General features: G+C 47.0%; 1 protein-coding gene across 2 annotated transcripts in view; it reads right to left on the minus strand.

Moving 5' to 3' along the window:
• The window catches only part of cobll1b (cordon-bleu WH2 repeat protein-like 1b), a 218,859-nt gene that overhangs the window by 151,566 nt on the left and 54,611 nt on the right, over positions 1-12,682 (minus strand). The gene's annotated exons all lie outside the window — the stretch shown is intronic.

The following is a 12,682-nucleotide window of genomic DNA, read 5'->3' on the forward strand; positions in this document are numbered from 1 at the left end:
TAACTACGCTCAGATTGACAGAGAGGCCCTCAGCCTAATGTGGGGGGGTGAAGAAGTTCAATCACTACCTGCACTGTCAAAAATGTACTCTACTAACCAATCATCAACCTCTTGTCTCCATTTTCAACCCTCAGAAGGGCGTACCGATAATGACAGCACAACGGCTGCAGAGGTGGTCCCTTTTCCTAGGGGCACACCAATATGACATCGAGTACAAAGGAACTAAACAGCATGGGAATGCTGATGGACTGTCGCGCCTACCGTTGCCGACGGTGGAAGAAGACGACCTTGCCGTGGATCCAATGGAGTTATTCCACTCGACCATAGTCGAATGTCTCCCTGTGACGAATGCAAACATAGAAAAGGAAACACGGAATGACCCGACACTATCACGGGTCTATGATTTAACGGTGAAGGGATGGCCAGCACATGGCGAACCACTGCTGCCAGCATTCTCGCCGAGAAGAGAACAGCTGTCAGTGTGCAGGGGAACCTTGATGTGTGGATCCAGAGTAGTAATTCCACTTAAGTTGACGGATAGAGTGCTCAATGAGCTTCATGAGGGTCATCTGGGTGGGGTAAAAATGAAGAACTTAGCCAGAGCGTTTGTGTGGTGGCCGGGAATCGATAGAGAAATCGAAGAGATGACCAAGAGCTGTGCAGGATGCCAGAAGGTCCAAAACGCCCCACCACAAGCTCCTCTGCATCCATGGGAGTGGCCCTCATCTCCATGGCAAAGGGTGCACATTGATTTTGCTGGTCCCTTCATGGACTCGATGTTTTTAATTGCGGTGGATGCACATTCAAAGTGGCCAGAGGTAATAAAAATGTCCTCAACCACCACGGAAAAAACTATCACAGTTTTACGAACCATATTCGCCAGGAATGGGCTGCCTGAACAGATTTGCTCCGACAATGGACCACAGTTTGTGTCTGAAGAGCTCCGGAGGTTCTTAAAGAACAATGGTGTTAAGCATTACACATCTGCCCCATATCATCCAGCCACTAATGGATTGGCCGAGAGGTTTGTCCAAACATTCAAGAAGGCTATCAAGGCAATGTGTAATGAAGATATACCCCTACAACACAAGGTGGACAACTTCTTGTTTGCCTACCGGAATGCGACACATGCGGTTACCAACCAAACTCCAGCCATGATGTTCTTCAATCGAAAACTACCATGCCGCTTGGATTTGGTTAAGCCAAACGTCCGACGAGATGTGGAGAACAGGCAGTTTCAGAATATGAATGAAAGGCCGACCAGGAGTTTTAAGATAGGTCAACCAGTTTTGGCCCGGAACTACCGCACAGAGAAATGGCAGCCAGGAACGATTTGTACACGGCAAGGACCTCTCATGTATACCGTGGACGTTGGAGAGAGCATTGTAAGACGCCATGCTGACCAGATTCTAGAGTCACTGGAAAACGTCAACTCCACACCACGATCTGATACACCTGGTAATGAAATCGACGTACCAATTGCAGCTATCGCAGAACCGGTAATATTGGAAGCAGATGAACCAAACAACGACACTGATCCCGACTCAACATTGCCAGAAGAACCTGATACCCCAAAGAGGCGTTATCCAGACAGAATCAGGAAGCCTCCTCAAAGACTGAACTTATAATTGCTTAAACTTAACCAATGTATCTAGCAACCGTAATTGTGATTGTAATTAGTTATCATTTAGTTGTTAAATGAATGTTATGTACTATTTATCTAAAAGGGGAGGAATTGTTGTGTATGTACCTTTAAGAGAATAACTGGTCTCAGACTGCAGTACCGGCAGTGACCACCCCTGTATAAAAGGCGCTAGTGAGCCTCTGTTGTTTCAGTTTCACTGTTGACTTCCAGCAGTAAAGACTTGTTTTGTTCAACTCCTGCTGTCCGTGTCTCAATCATTCACGGACGTAATAGTCGACAATCAAGCAGATGAGTTGAGCACCTCTATCAGAATGCATGGAGACTCCGATAGGCTGCATTAGAGGGTGACTTTGAAATTCATGGTGCAGTTAGGAAAACAGTTTTGAGAATAAAATTTAAATGTCAAATACTTAATTTTAGAGAATAAATACAGTTCACAATACACTTATCGCTCATCCTTACATTGAAAGATTCTGTTCTAAGAGTAAATAAATTCCTGCACAGTTCCAGTGCTGGGTTTAGTGCTAACATTACTCGGGGGAGGGGTGGAATTTTAAGCCAAAAAAACTGGGTTCGCGTGGGAGGTTAAAGAGTTACAAAAACTGAATCCCAATCTTAACCCGCCCAACCAACCCACTCCAGGAGGCAGGTGGTCCATTTAAATATTATAATGATGAAGCTCCGGGCCACGTGGTGATCCACCATTTCAAATTTAACTCTGGCTGGCCGGGTTTCCCTGTCCTCGGGGAACCCGCTAGCTAAAGTGAGCCGAGGACTACTGGATCCAGGAGGTAAATGCCTTCCCACTTACCTGCTGGATCCAGTGTCCCTGTCCCCTGTGATCAGATACCGCCCCCGCCCCTTCCGTTCTCCCCACCCCTCCCCCCCCCCGTGAAGCCTTTGAACCCCCCCCCCCCCAAAGCCTCCAATCTGCCCCCCCAGACCCACGTCCCCTCCAAGAGGCCGCCGATCTTCAATTCCCCCCTCAGACCATCGATCCTCGGCTCCCGACAACCTGATCCGGCCTCCAATTCAGCCCCCTCCGACTCCGATCCTCCGGTAGCCTCCCACCTCCAGCCCCTCCAGGCGGCAGCCACCGGAGGATCGGGCCGGAGGGGGTGGACAGAAGGCTGGGGGGAGAATGGGAGGCTGAATCCCCCTCTGGCCTCCCATTTCCGGCCCCGATCCTCCTCCGGCCCCCAACATCCTTTCTTTCCAAGGCCTGGTGCTGCAGGCCTACCCACCCTACAGCCAGCCTCTCCATCTGGCTGGCTGCGGGCAGGACACAGAGATTGAAAATGCTAATCAGGCCCTGCTGTTAAATGTGGCAGGGCCTGCAGGAAATCTGTTCTCCCAGGTATCCCGAACACTTTCCAGCCCCCACTCAAAGTGGAATGTGGAGTTTGCCTCAACAGTGAAGTCCTTGATCGTACCAGCAGTAGGGGGTGGGGTGGGGTGGGGGACGGGATGAGAGGAAGGGTCTGACAACATGGAAGGCACGGTACTGGGACTGATAGCACTAGTTTTGTATGTTTCTACAGGTGGGGCAAGGCTATGAAATCATCTGATCCTCTAAAAACTGTACCTTACTCCCTCCAGTCCATATTGGCAGCTAGTTGTTCAGCCACTATGCCCAAAGTCCTCTGGAACTCTCTAACAAGTTTCTTCCAACTTACCATGTTCCTTTGAACTCTAAGGCTGACCAGATGGACAAAATTATCTTTTCACTGCTACATTGGTCCCTGCTTTTAAAAATGTTCTCAAAAGTCCCATCTTTGACTGTGCCTTTGGTTCTACATTCTACCCGCACCATCCCTCCCCTCCATTCTCCTTCCCTCTGCCCAAGCTTAGTGTCTACCATATCCATTTCCTCTTAATTGAAAACACTGAAGTCTTCCTGCACGAGGAAGGAGCGCTACATAAATGCAAGCTGTTCTTTTCACTGTTTCTAAGAAGAAGTTGGGAAATCCTGACCCTAACAAATTAGACTAATTTCCATTGATTTTGAATTTAATTTTAAAGATGGTGAAAATCTGAGCCTGCTGTAATCGTTTTAAGGATAGCAGCTCGGAAGATTTTAAGCAGATCAACATAGACATAGAAACATAGAAAAATAGGAGCAGGAGTAGGCCATTCGGCCCTTCGAACCTGCTCCACCATTCAATATGATCATGGCTGATCCTCTATCTCAATACCATATTCCCGCTCTCTCTCCATACCCCTTGATGCCTTTTGTGTCTAGGAATCTATCTATCTCCTCCTTAAATATATTCAGTGACTTGGCCTCCACAGCCTTCTGTGGTAAAGAATTCCACAGGTTCACCACCCTCTGAGTGAAGAAATTTCTCATCTCAGTCCTAAATGTCCTACCCCGTATCCTGAGACTGTGACCCCTCGTTCTAGAACCCCCCAGCGAGGGGAAACATCCTTCCTGCATCCAGTCTGTCTAGCCCTGTCAGAATTTTATACATTTCAATGAGATCCCCTCTCATTCTTCTAAACTCTAGTGAATACAGGCCTAGTCAACCCAATCTCTCCTCATAAGACAGTCCTGCCATCCCAGGAATCAGTCTGGTGAACCTTCGCTGCACTCCCTCTATGGCAAGTATATCCTCTCTTAGGTAAGGAGACCATGGGCTGGATTTTCATTGAGGAGGCGGGACTACAACTTTCGGGGTTGTAGTCCCGCCTCCATCGAGTTGTGGCCAACCCACTCGATTTTCACTTGATTGACCTTGTTGAGCCCGCCCAGCGGGCTCAGCAGGCCAATTAAGGGCCGCCCGGCAACAGGTGACGTCACAGACAGACATTTCATCTGTCAAGAGCTTTTGACAGATGAAATATCAGCGTTTCACAGCTAGCTGTTTGAAGCTGTCAAACACTGACAATCTGTACTTCAGGTCAATTCCTTCCTCTCAGGATGATTTAGAGATCTCTCTGGAACAGAAAACTGAATGCTGCAGATTTTGACAACTCGCGACCATTCTGCTTTCTGTGCCGGTGAGAAGAGAGACTCCCGAGACCTGAAGGAAGGAAGGCTGTAAAGGTAAGTACATCTAAGTAAAACTTCTTTAAACACTTTACACACACCTACCTCTGCACTCATGCACCCATCATTCACCTGGACATCTCGACCCCTCCAAGCCCTTCATCCCGACGGCCCGCCTCGCTAACTTGCCGTGGTTTGGAGCCATCGGGAATCCCACACTTCAATAAAAATAGTGATTAGGCTAAAAGCTGCCCGTTAACTACCTGTTAACAGGCAGTTAATTGGCACTAATCCCCTTCCCGCCTCGGGGAGGCGGATCCCAGCGCGGGTCAGGTACCTGTCTCCTTTGAAACTGGCATGGAGGCGGGTTGGGGGCGGGATGGGTTCGTGCCCCCCGATTTCAAGATTTTAACCCCCCACATGCCTCCAATCCCGCCTCCACGGCTCAATGAAAATCCTGCCCCAAACCTGCACACAGTACTCCAGGTGTGGTCGCACCAAGGCCCTGTATAACTGTAGTAAGACAACCTTGCTCCTGTACTCAAATCCTCTTGCAATGAAGGCCAGCATACCATTTGCCTTCCTAACTGCTTGCTGCACCTGCATGTTTGCTTTCAGTGACTGGTGTACAAGGACACCCAGGTCCCTTTGTAAATCAGCATTTCCTAATCTAGCGCCATTTAAATAATACTCTACCTTTCTGTTTTTCCTACTGAAGTGGATAACTTCACATTTAGCCACGTTATACTGCATCTGCCATGTATTTGCCCACTCACTCAACTTGTCTAAATCACCTTGAAGCCTCTTTGCATCCTCCTCACAACTCATAATCCCACCTAGTTTCGTATCGTCAGCAAACTTGGAAATATGACATTTGGTTCCCTCATCCAAATCATGGATATGTATTGTGAATAGCTGGGGCCCAAGCACTGATCCCTGGGGTACCCCACTAGTCACCGCCTGTCACCCTGAAAAGGACCCATTTATTGCAATGTTACAGCTTATCAAATTTACCATAATTGAAAAGATCACACCAGACTCTCAGTTGTCCCACCTTGTTGTAATAGAATATTTGACACAATTTTAATTTAACTACAACTTGACTACATAACACCATTTGACAGTATTCACTGTCAATAAAGCACAGTATCTTGGTGTACTTGCCCACTACATTGCAATGCAATAGGATCCTGGTTGCTAGACTAATTTACTGCACCAGTGGACTCTCAGGTCTTCCTAGAATGACACTTTCAAAGCTCTCAGAATAATACTTTAGTGTCCTTGCTAGATGAAGTATGCACATAATACAGCATTTAATTGCAGAATCATAATTTCTGCACCTTAACACTACTACTTCAAAAACTAAGCGCTGGACATTCAGCTAAAAATGGATGTGATTTTGTCCTTATCTTGTGAACTTTGTTTTCTGTTAAATATTAATGTGATATTTATCTTTAGTAGACAGAAGTTCCCTTGTTTGAGAGAGAGAGAGAGAGAGAGAGAAGAATAAATGGGTAACTATTGGCAGGTTAATCTAACCTCAGTTGTGGTAGACATTTAAGCCATGATTTTAACTCTGAGCATAAGTAGGGCATGCGGAGGCTGAGGCGGGTGGTGGGGGGGGTACAAACCGTGAGGCCCATGAGATTTTAACTTTTGGAATCATTTAAATGATGGAACTTGGGACTCCCACCTGAACACGGCAGAAATCGCTACCATGCCAGCGGCAGGCAGGGTCATCAGGGACCCGAAGGAACAGTTCTCGACATAAAGTGAGTGGCCGGGGGCTCCTGAGCCGACCACTGTTGGAGAATCATGAGGGAAGCCCAAGGAAGGAAATGCGCACGGTTTCCTTGTGGGATCCAGAGGAGCATTCCTGCAGCGTGGAGTGGCTGGCTTCCATTTTAAGCACATGCTCGCCTCATTCCCACCGGGTTAAAATCAGCCTTTTCGAATCCATAATTCGAGATAAAATTAGTCACCATTTAAAAATGCATAGTGTCACAAATTTGGGTTTGACAGATACATTTTCAGGGACAAAGGCATCAGTTGCTCCTTTAAGCAGTCTCAGTGTCTTACATTTGTGGGAGTTAGCTGCATGTATTAAAATGTGACCCAGGGGTACAACAATAGTACCCCATTGTCACCTGAACCGAATGTATCTATCTTTTACAAATGGATTCCCTCACAGGCAGACCAAGCAAACACTTGGCGAAATGAGGCCAGGCTATAAATCATTCAACTGATTTATTCCACAGTACGCTGAATGTATAAAATAGCCGTATGATCGGACTCATACAGCTGATCTTGGCAAATAATACAGAATAAATAACATGCCATGCTAGCCCACAACAGTGGGTGACCTTATTTGACTTAAACAAAATGGCTTCTAACCATTTGCTAGCATTTCTAATCACTGAGTAAAAGCCCTCACAGCTTTCTTTAACAAATCTGACTGCCCTTGCAGCCTTCTTGTTTCAAAGAGCCCGTCCCTTGGTGTCCCTAATTTCACTTTTTTTTCCACCTCCCAATGGACTTTCCAACACAATATCTACAGTATACGGTATTTTTCGATTACCTGAAGTAGCCAATAAATTATTTATCGTTTAGGCTCTAAGGAAAACAAATTACTTAAAAAAAAAAATTCATTTATGGGATGTGGGTGGCGCTGGAAAGGCCAGCATTTATTGCCCATCTCTAATTGCCCTCGAGGTGGTGGTGAGCCACCTTCTTGAACCGCTGCAGTGTGGGGAAGGTACTCCCACAGTGCTGTTAGGGAAGGAGTTTCAGGATTTTGACCCAGCGACAATGAAGGATCGGCGATATACAGGAATCCCGCCCCAACCGCGGTTTTGCCATACGCGGATTTCAAGTATACACTGTTTCCTCTCTGCAACAACTTTTGCCAACCGCAGCAGTGAATTTTGCATATACGCGGTTTTTAATTTAGGATTAAGGTAAACAACATGATTTTATTGCTTTAATATTCTTTTTTGTTGTGTTATTTGAACATTTATACTGTATTTGCCAACTGCAGTTTTAGTAACCACGGGGGTTTTCAGGGGTGTATCCCCCACAGTTGGGGAGGAATTACTGTACTTCTAAGTCAGGATAGTGTGTAACTTGGAGGTGGTGGTGTTCCTGTGCGCCTGCTGCCCTTGTCCTTCTAGGTGGAAGAGGTTGCGGGTTTGGGAGGTGCTGCCGAAGAAGCCTTGGCAAGCCGCTGCAGTGCATCTTGTAGATGGTACACACTGCAGCCACGGTACGCCGGTGGTGGAGGGAGTGAATGTTTAAGGTGGTGGATGGGGTGCCAATCAAGCAGGCTCCTTTGTCCTGGATGGTGTCGAGCTTCCTGAGTGTTGTTGGAGCTGCACTCATCCAGGCAAGTGGAGAGTATTCCATCACACTCCTTACTTGTGCCTTGTAGATGGTGGAAAGGCTTTGGGGTCAGGAGGTGAGACACTCGCTGCAGACCTGCTCTTGTTGCCACAGTATGTGTGTGGCTGGTCCAGTTAAGTTTCTGGTCAATGGTGACCCCCAGGATGTTGATGGTTGGGGATTTGATGATGGTAATGCCGTTGAATGTCAAGAGGTGGTGGTTAGACTCTCACTTGTTGGAGATGGCCATTGCCTGGCACTTCTGTGGCACGAATGTTACCTGCCACTTATCAGCCCAAGCTTGAACATCGTCCAGGTTTTGTTGCATATGGGCATGGACTGCTTCATTATCTGAGGAGTTGTGAATGGTGAACACTGAAGTCATCAGCGAACATCCCCATTTTTGACGTTATGTTGGAGGGAAAATCATTGATGAAGCAGCTGAAGATGGTTGGGCCGAGGACACCGACATGAGTAACTCCTGCAGCGATGTCCTGGGGCTGTGATGATTGACCTTCAACCACCGCAACCATCTTTCTTTGTGCTAGGTATGACTCCAGCCAGTGGAGCGTTCTCTCCCCGATTCCCATTGACTTCAGTTTTACTAAGGCTCCTTGATGCCACTCTCGGTCAAATGCTGCCTTGATGTCAAGGGCAGTCACTCTCACCTCACCTCTGCAATTCAGCTTCTTTGTCCATGTTTGGACCAAGGCTGTAATGAGGTTGGGAGCTGAGTGGTCTTGGCAGAACCCAAACTGTGAGCAGGTTATTGGTGAGTAAGTGCCGCTTGATAGCACTGTTGATGACACCTTCCATCACTTTGCTGATGATTGAGAGTCGACTGATAGGGTGGTAATTGGCCAGATTGGATTTGTCCTGCTTTTTGTGGACAGGGCATACCTGTGCAGTTTTCCACATTGTCAGATAGATGCCAGTGTTGTTGCTGTACTGGAACAGCTTGGCTAGAGGTGCGGCTAGTTCTGGAGCACAAGTCTTCAGCACGGTAGCCAGGATGCTGTTGGGGCCCATAGCTTTTGCTGTATTCAGTGTGCTCAGCCGTTTCTTGATATCACGTGGAGTGAATCGAATTGGCTGAAGACTGGCTTCTGTGATGGCGGGGACCTCAGGAGTAGGCCGATATGGATCATCCACTCGGCACTTCTGGCTGAAGATGGTTGCAAACGCTTCAGCCTTGTCTTTTGCACTCACGTGCTGGGCTCCAGCATCATTGAGGGTGGGGATATTCATGGAGCCTCCTCCTCCCGTCATTTGTTCAATGGCATATTGGACACCTTTTTTCAACTTGTGAAAATATACTTTGCTTAAAAAACATTAAAAGTAACCCTTTCTTCTCAATCCTTTCTGTGCATTTGGATTAAGAGGAAATGTAGCAGCTTGAATAGAAAGGTGGTTGATAGGTGAGAAGCAGATACTTTGGGTAAATGGGTGTTGCTCAGACTGGAGTAGGGTTGGAAGTGGTGTACCCCGGGGTCAAGTGCTAGGTCAACTTTTGTCCAATATGGCATGTTTAGCAAATAATGTGCTCAGAGTGGGGAACTTCAAAGTCCAGCACCAAGAATGGCACGGTAGCACCACTACTGATCGAGCCCTGAAGGACATAGCTGGCAATCTGGGCCTGCGGCAGGAGCGAGAACCAAAACGAGGGAAAAACCTACTTCACCTCATCCTCACCAATCTAGCTGTCGCAGAGGCATTTGTCCATGTCAGTACTGGTAGGAGTGACCACCACACAGTCCTTGTGGAGACCATGTCCCAGCTTTACACAGAGGACACCCTCAATTGTGTTGTGTGGCACTACCACCATGCTAAATAGGATAGATTAACAGATCCAGTCGTTCAAAAAATGGGCATTGATGCAGCAGCAGAATTGTATTCTACCACAATCTGTAAACTCATAACCTGGCATAGCCCTCACTCTATCATTACCATCAAGCTAGGTGAGCAACTCTGGTTCAATGAGGAATTTAGAAGAGCATGTCTTAAGCAACATCAGGCGTACCTGAAAATGAGGTGGTAACCTGGTGAAGCTACAACACAGGACGACATGCATGCTAAACGGCAGAAGCAGCATGCTATAGACAGAGCCAAGCAATCCCACAACCAATGGATCAGATCAAAGCTCTGCCACATCCAGTCGTGAATGGTGGTAGACAATTAAACAAATAACGGGAGGAGGAGGTTCCATTAACATCCCCATCTTAAACGATGGCAAAGCCCAGCTTGTGAGTACAAAAGACAATGGTGAAGCGTTCACAACCTTCTTCAGCCAGAAATGCTGAGTAGATGGTCCATCTCAACCTCCTCCTGAGGTCTCCATCATCACAGATGCTAGTCTTCAGCCAATTCTATTCACTCCATGTGATCAAAATATGACTGGGCGCACTGGATACAGCAAAGTCTATGGTCTCCAACAACATCCCAGCTGTAGTGCTGAAGACATGTCCTCCAGAACTAGCTGCGCCTCCAGCCAAGCTGTTCCAGTACAGCTACAACAATGGCATCTACCTGACAAATGTGAAAAATTGTCCAAGTATGTCCTGTCCACAAAAAGCAGCACAAATCCAATCCGGCCTGTTACTGCCCCAGCAAACTCTCAATCATCAGCAAAGTGATGGAAGGAGTCACCAAAAGGGCTATGAAGCGGCACTTCTCCACCAATAACCTGCTCACCGATACTCAATTTGGGTTCCGCCAGGACCGCTTGGCACGAGACCTCATTATAGCCTTGGTCCAAACATGATCAAAAGAGCTGAATTCCAGAGGTGAGGTGAGAGTGACTGCCCTTGACATCAAGGCAACATTTGACCGAGTGTGGCACCAAGGAGCCCTCGTAAAACTGAAGTCAATGGGGATCAGGGGAAACGCTCCACTGACAGGAGTCATATCTCGCACAAAGGACGATGGTTGTGGTTGATGGAGGCCAATCATCTCAGCCCCAGGACATCGCTGCAGGAGTTCCTCAGGACAGTGTCCTCGGCCCAACCAACTTCAGCTGCTTCATCAATGACCTTCCCCCATCATAAGGTCAGAAGTGGGCATGTTCGCTGATGATTGCAATGTGTTCGGTTCCATTTGCTATTCCTCAGATAATGAAGCAGTCCGTGCCCGCATGCAGCAAGACCTGTACAACATCCAGGCTTGGGCTGATACGTGGCAAGTAACATTTGTGTCACACAAGTGCCAGACAATGACTATCTCCAACAAGAGAGGGTCTAAGCACCACCACTTGACACTGAATGGCATTACCATTGTCGAATCCCCCGCCATCAACATCCTGCAGAGGGGGGTCACCATTGACCAGAAACTTAACTGGACCAGCCACAAATACTATGGCAACAAGAGCAAGTCAGAGGCTGGGTATTCTGCGTCGAGTGACTCACCTCCCGACTCGCCAAAGCCTATCTACCACCTACAAGGCACAAGTCAAGCATGTGATGGAATACTCTCTTGGAGAAGTGCAGCTCTAACAACACTCAAGAAGCTCAACACCATACAGGATAAAGCAGTCCGCTTTTTCGGCACCCCATCCACCACCTTAAACATTCACTCCTTCCACCACCAGCGTACTGTGGCTGCAGTGTGCACCATCTACACGACTCAAAGCAGTAACTCACCAGGGCTCCTTCGACAGCACCTCCCAAACCCATGGCCTCCACCAACTAGAAGGACAAGGGCAGCAGGTGCATGGGAACACCATCACCTGGAAGTCATACACCACCCTGACTTGAAAATATATCGCCATTCCTTCAGCGTTGCTGGGTCAAAACCCTGGAACTCCCTCCCTCCCTTTCCCCCACAGACTACAGCGGTTCTAGGTGGCAGCTCACCACCACCAAAAGCAACTAGGGATACGCAATAAATGCTGGCTTTGCAGCAACGCCCACATCCTGTGAATGAATACATTTAAAAAAATGTTTTAATAGTAGTGAGGCCTGTAGAAGATTTCAAGTACTCACTCCCCTAATGCTCCCAAGACCAAAACTCCACTATTCCTCCCACTACTCACAGCTTAGACCAGCCTCCCAACACTACTAAAATCACATCACCGCCATACCTGCATGCAACCCAGGGCATATTTCCTTATTATCCTTGCATTGCTGGATGTTAAAAAAATGTGATCTGTAGGTACCTAAACTAGCATACAATAATCAATCTATGCTGTACGCTCTTGATGGCTTTAATATTCTTTCCACATATTCTTACTCTTACTGTGGCCTACCAATGTTTTGTATCAATTTATCATTACTTCTTTACTCTTATACTCTCTGCCCCAGTTATAGCACCTCAAATTCTTATGGCCTTTTTTATGACTTTCAATTAAAATGTAAGCCTAGTCACATATGAACATCACATAACACTTTGAATAATTAAAATAAATCACCAAAATCACTGGCCCTAGAAAATATTATACATATTATATATAGAAATGACATAGAATTTACAGCACAGAAAAGGCTATTCAGCCCAACTGGTCTATGTTTATGCTTCACACAAGCCTCCTTCCACCCAAAGTCATCAACATATCCTTCTATTCCTTTCTCCCTCTATTGAAATTGAAGAGCAAAGACAGATGATGGGCCATGTTTCTTCAACAGATAACAAACTCTGGACAGCCTAACAGGGTAACCTCCACCTTCAACAGAAGCAGC

The sequence above is a fragment of the Somniosus microcephalus genome, chromosome 4 (assembly GCF_052327205.1).
Source record: "Somniosus microcephalus isolate GS21.2 chromosome 4, FLI_Smic_1.0, whole genome shotgun sequence".
Lineage (NCBI taxonomy): Eukaryota > Metazoa > Chordata > Chondrichthyes > Squaliformes > Somniosidae > Somniosus > Somniosus microcephalus.